A 5,000-nucleotide genomic window follows, 5' to 3' on the forward strand; every position below is an offset into this window, starting at 1 on the left:
GATTTCAGAATTAGCTTCGATGAACTCTCTTTAAGGCGAGACACGGCAGGTGAAAATACTGTTTTTGTGACCTCCGGTCAATTTCGAGATTTTGAGCTAGTTTGCTACTTTAGCATGTATTCTACCACCCTACTACAACAACAAAGTCCGATTTGCACATTTAAGCGTTTATTTCACGAACTTTTGTCTACTCGCGCCTGTATATTTCTCCTAATTTTACCAAAAGTTTCCATTCTAAAGTGTCATGTACTACCGTGATCGTGATCCAAATCATATCGTGTTTGATACCGTTGGAAAGCCCTGCTTCTCCTACAAGATGCTATGCTATCCAAATATGGGCATTTCCTTTGTATTAGCAACCAATCGTGAAAGTTCAAAGACGAGTCTAAGCTGAGAACGCATTTCATTGGCTGTGTTTCAAGGCTGTTTTCTCAAAACGAGTTTTCCCCCACACGCCATGCAAAGGATCTCCACTTCTGCAGCACCTACATACACCAAACTTTCCAGTCTTATTCTTAACTATATTTGGAAGATATTTACAGAGGGATTTGTTGATATAGCATTCTTGGCATGATTTACATGACTTTTTATGCCTAAAAATAGGGCGAAAATACACTTTTTAAGACAATTGCCAGTATTTTCTGATTTACTGGAAAACAAAAGAAGATATTCATAATCCCCTCTGTAAATGTTTTTTTATTTGATATATTAACACAACCAAAAAATAATTTTCAACCTGACTTTTTCCAATGGTCAGATCCTTCGCATCAAAATATATGCAAATTAGCGCATATTTAATGAGCTATAGCCTAATTAGCATATTTAAACATTAAATTAAAGAAAACTTGCAATACATTTTATTCTCCTATTTATGTGAGTATTCAACTGGTAAAGTTTCATGAAGATATCTTTAAGTTTAACATTTTCCCCTATTCACCTGGGGTGTCTCGCCTTAAACACATCCCCTCGAAGACCACGTGGCCTAATGGATAAGGCGTCTGACTTCGGATCAGAAGATTGAGGGTTCGAGTCCCTTCGTGGTTGATGTTCTAACCTTTGGAGACTTGCATAACATTTCAGCACATCTAGCACGAAACTGCCTCAGTGCACTGGCAAGTATGATATTGTTTGCTCGCTTTAGTTGATTTCAGAATTAGCTTCGATGAACTCTCTTTAAAAACGTCCCCTCGAAGACCACGTGGCCTAATGGATAAGGCGTCTGACTTCGGATCAGAAGATTGAGGGTTCGAGTCCCTTCGTGGTTGACTCATATAACTTTAGAGAGTCATGTAACATTTCAGCGGAGTTCTGACGAAAGCGCTTATTCCGGTTGAGTCGATTTCATCGTTAGGTTCGATGAACGCTCTTGCAACAGGGCCCCTGGAAGACCACGTGGCCTAATGGATAAGGCGTCTGACTTCGAATCAGAAGATTAAGGGTTCGAGTCCCTTCGTGGTTGATGTTCTAACCTTTGGAGACTTGCATAACATTTCAGCACATCTAGCACGAAACTGCCTCAGTGCACTGGCAAGTATGATATTGTTTGCTCGCTTTAGTTGATTTCAGAATTAGCTTCGATGAACTCTCTTTAAAGACGTCCCCTCGAAGACCACGTGGCCTAATGGATAAGGCGTCTGACTTCGGATCAGAAGATTGAGGGTTCGAGTCCCTTCGTGGTTGACTTATATAACTTTAGAGAGTCATGTAACATTTCAGCGGAGTTCTGACGAAAGCGCTTATTCTGGTTGAGTCGATTTCATCGTTAGGTTCGATGAACGCTCTTGCAACAGGGCCCCTGCAAGACAACGTGGCCTAATGGATAAGGCGTCTGACTTCGAATCAGAAGATTGAGGGTTCGAGTCCCTTCGTGGTTGATGTTCTAACCTTTGGAGACTTGCATAACATTTCAGCACATCTAGCACGAAACTGCCTCAGTGCACTGGCAAGTATGATATTGTTTGCTCGCTTTAGTTGTTTTCAGAATTAGCTTCGATGAACTCTCTTTAAAAACATCCCCTCGAAGACCACGTGGCCTAATGGATAAGGCGTCTGACTTCAGATCAGAAGATTGAGGGTTCGAGTCCCTTCGTGGTTGACTTATATAACTTTAGAGAGTCATGTAACATTTCAGCGGAGTTCTGACGAAAGCGCTTATTCCGGTTGAGTCGATTTCATCGTTAGGTTCGATGAACGCTCTTGCAACAGGGCCCCTGCAAGACCACGTGGCCTAATGGATAAGGCGTCTGACCTCGGATCAGAAGATTGAGGGTTCGAGTCCCTTCGTGGTTGATGTTCTAACCTTTGGAGACTTGCATAACATTTCAGCACATCTAGCACGAAACTGCCTCAGTGCACTGGCAAGTATGATATTGTTTGCTCGCTTTAGTTGATTTCAGAATTAGCTTTGATGAACTCTCTTTAAAAACGTCCCCTCGAAGACCACGTGGCCTAATGGATAAGGCGTCTGACTTCGGATCAGAAGATTGAGGGTTCGAGTCCCTTCGTGGTTGACTTATGTAACTTTAGAGAGTCATGTAACATTTCAGCGGAGTTCTGACGAAAGCGCTTATTCCGGTTGAGTCGATTTCATCGTTAGGTTCGATGAACGCTCTTGCAACAGGGCCCCTGGAAGACCACGTGGCCTAATGGATAAGGCGTCTGACTTCGAATCAGAAGATTGAGGGTTCGAGTCCCTTCGTGGTTGATGTTCTAACCTTTGGAGACTTGCATAACATTTCAGCACATCTAGCACGAAACTCCCTCAGTGCACTGGCAAGTATGATATTGTTTCCTCGCTTTAGTTGATTTCAGAATTAGCTTCGATGAACTCTCTTTAAAGACGTCCCCTCGAAGACCACGTGGCCTAATGGATAAGGCGTCTGACTTCGGATCAGAAGATTGAGGGTTCGAGTCCCTTCGTGGTTGACTTATATAACTTTAGAGAGTCATGTAACATTTCAGCGGAGTTCTGACGAAAGCGCTTATTCTGGTTGAGTCGATTTCATCGTTAGGTTCGATGAACGCTCTTGCAACAGGGCCCCTGCAAGACCACGTGGCCTAATGGATAAGGCGTCTGACTTCGAATCAGAAGATTGAGGGTTCGAGTCCCTTCGTGGTTGATGTTCTAACCTTTGGAGACTTGCATAACATTTCAGCACATCTAGCACGAAACTGCCTCAGTGCACTGGCAAGTATGATATTGTTTGCTCGCTTTAGTTGATTTCAGAATTAGCTTCGATGAACTCTCTTTAAGGCGAGACACGGCAGGTGAAAATACTGTTTTTGTGACCTCCGGTCAATTTCGAGATTTTGAGCTAGTTTGCTACTTTAGCATGTATTCTACCACCCTACTACAACAACAAAGTCCGATTTGCACATTTAAGCGTTTATTTCACGAACTTTTGTCTACTCGCGCCTGTATATTTCTCCTAATTTTACCAAAAGTTTCCATTCTAAAGTGTCATGTACTACCGTGATCGTGATCCAAATCATATCGTGTTTGATACCGTTGGAAAGCCCTGCTTCTCCTACAAGATGCTATGCTATCCAAATATGGGCATTTCCTTTGTATTAGCAACCAATCGTGAAAGTTCAAAGACGAGTCTAAGCTGAGAACGCATTTCATTGGCTGTGTTTCAAGGCTGTTTTCTCAAAACGAGTTTTCCCCCACACGCCATGCAAAGGATCTCCACTTCTGCAGCACCTACATACACCAAACTTTCCAGTCTTATTCTTAACTATATTTGGAAGATATTTACAGAGGGATTTGTTGATATAGCATTCTTGGCATGATTTACATGACTTTTTATGCCTAAAAATAGGGCGAAAATACACTTTTTAAGACAATTGCCAGTATTTTCTGATTTACTGGAAAACAAAAGAAGATATTCATAATCCCCTCTGTAAATGTTTTTTTATTTGATATATTAACACAACCAAAAAATAATTTTCAACCTGACTTTTTCCAATGGTCAGATCCTTCGCATCAAAATATATGCAAATTAGCGCATATTTAATGAGCTATAGCCTAATTAGCATATTTAAACATTAAATTAAAGAAAACTTGCAATACATTTTATTCTCCTATTTATGTGAGTATTCAACTGGTAAAGTTTCATGAAGATATCTTTAAGTTTAACATTTTCCCCTATTCACCTGGGGTGTCTCGCCTTAAACACATCCCCTCGAAGACCACGTGGCCTAATGGATAAGGCGTCTGACTTCGGATCAGAAGATTGAGGGTTCGAGTCCCTTCGTGGTTGATGTTCTAACCTTTGGAGACTTGCATAACATTTCAGCACATCTAGCACGAAACTGCCTCAGTGCACTGGCAAGTATGATATTGTTTGCTCGCTTTAGTTGATTTCAGAATTAGCTTCGATGAACTCTCTTTAAAAACGTCCCCTCGAAGACCACGTGGCCTAATGGATAAGGCGTCTGACTTCGGATCAGAAGATTGAGGGTTCGAGTCCCTTCGTGGTTGACTCATATAACTTTAGAGAGTCATGTAACATTTCAGCGGAGTTCTGACGAAAGCTCTTATTCCGGTTGAGTCGATTTCATAATTAGGTTCGATGAACGCTCTTGCAACAGGGCCCCTGGAAGACCACGTGGCCTAATGGATAAGGCGTCTGACTTCGAATCAGAAGATTGAGGGTTCGAGTCCCTTCGTGGTTGATGTTCTAACCTTTGGAGACTTGCATAACATTTCAGCACATCTAGCACGAAACTGCCTCAGTGCACTGGCAAGTATGATATTGTTTGCTCGCTTTAGTTGATTTCAGAATTAGCTTCGATGAACTCCCCTCGAAGACCACGTGGCCTAATGGATAAGGCGTCTGACTTCGGATCAGAAGATTGAGGGTTCGAGTCCCTTCGTGGTTGACTCATATAACTTTAGAGAGTCATGTAACATTTCAGCGGAGTTCTGACGAAAGCGCTTATTCCGGTTGAGTCGATTTCATCGTTAGGTTCGATGAACGCTCTTGCAACAGGGCCCC

At 42.1% G+C, this 5,000-nt stretch overlaps 12 non-coding genes across 12 annotated transcripts; all 12 read left to right on the top strand.

The window, feature by feature from the left end:
• Positions 1-971: 971 nt before the first annotated feature.
• On the top strand, positions 972-1,044 carry trnar-ucg (transfer RNA arginine (anticodon UCG)). Its single transcript has one exon. It is a non-coding gene; the product is annotated as a tRNA-Arg (tRNA).
• Positions 1,045-1,192: 148 nt separating this feature from the next.
• trnar-ucg (transfer RNA arginine (anticodon UCG)) lies at positions 1,193-1,265 on the top strand. Its single transcript has one exon. It is a non-coding gene; the product is annotated as a tRNA-Arg (tRNA).
• A 121-nt stretch (positions 1,266-1,386) lies between these two features.
• Positions 1,387-1,459, top strand: trnar-ucg (transfer RNA arginine (anticodon UCG)). The gene has a single exon. It is a non-coding gene; the product is annotated as a tRNA-Arg (tRNA).
• A 148-nt stretch (positions 1,460-1,607) lies between these two features.
• trnar-ucg (transfer RNA arginine (anticodon UCG)) lies at positions 1,608-1,680 on the top strand. The gene has a single exon. It is a non-coding gene; the product is annotated as a tRNA-Arg (tRNA).
• Positions 1,681-2,437: 757 nt separating this feature from the next.
• On the top strand, positions 2,438-2,510 carry trnar-ucg (transfer RNA arginine (anticodon UCG)). The gene has a single exon. It is a non-coding gene; the product is annotated as a tRNA-Arg (tRNA).
• Positions 2,511-2,631: 121 nt separating this feature from the next.
• On the top strand, positions 2,632-2,704 carry trnar-ucg (transfer RNA arginine (anticodon UCG)). Its single transcript has one exon. It is a non-coding gene; the product is annotated as a tRNA-Arg (tRNA).
• Positions 2,705-2,852: 148 nt separating this feature from the next.
• On the top strand, positions 2,853-2,925 carry trnar-ucg (transfer RNA arginine (anticodon UCG)). Its single transcript has one exon. It is a non-coding gene; the product is annotated as a tRNA-Arg (tRNA).
• A 121-nt stretch (positions 2,926-3,046) lies between these two features.
• trnar-ucg (transfer RNA arginine (anticodon UCG)) lies at positions 3,047-3,119 on the top strand. Its single transcript has one exon. It is a non-coding gene; the product is annotated as a tRNA-Arg (tRNA).
• Positions 3,120-4,189: 1,070 nt separating this feature from the next.
• Positions 4,190-4,262, top strand: trnar-ucg (transfer RNA arginine (anticodon UCG)). The gene has a single exon. It is a non-coding gene; the product is annotated as a tRNA-Arg (tRNA).
• A 148-nt stretch (positions 4,263-4,410) lies between these two features.
• trnar-ucg (transfer RNA arginine (anticodon UCG)) lies at positions 4,411-4,483 on the top strand. The gene has a single exon. It is a non-coding gene; the product is annotated as a tRNA-Arg (tRNA).
• A 121-nt stretch (positions 4,484-4,604) lies between these two features.
• trnar-ucg (transfer RNA arginine (anticodon UCG)) lies at positions 4,605-4,677 on the top strand. Its single transcript has one exon. It is a non-coding gene; the product is annotated as a tRNA-Arg (tRNA).
• Positions 4,678-4,811: 134 nt separating this feature from the next.
• Positions 4,812-4,884, top strand: trnar-ucg (transfer RNA arginine (anticodon UCG)). The gene has a single exon. It is a non-coding gene; the product is annotated as a tRNA-Arg (tRNA).
• The last annotated feature ends 116 nt before the right edge of the window (positions 4,885-5,000 follow it).

Source organism: Sardina pilchardus, chromosome 19 (genome assembly GCF_963854185.1).
Source record: "Sardina pilchardus chromosome 19, fSarPil1.1, whole genome shotgun sequence".
Taxonomy (NCBI): Eukaryota; Metazoa; Chordata; class Actinopteri; order Clupeiformes; family Clupeidae; genus Sardina; species Sardina pilchardus.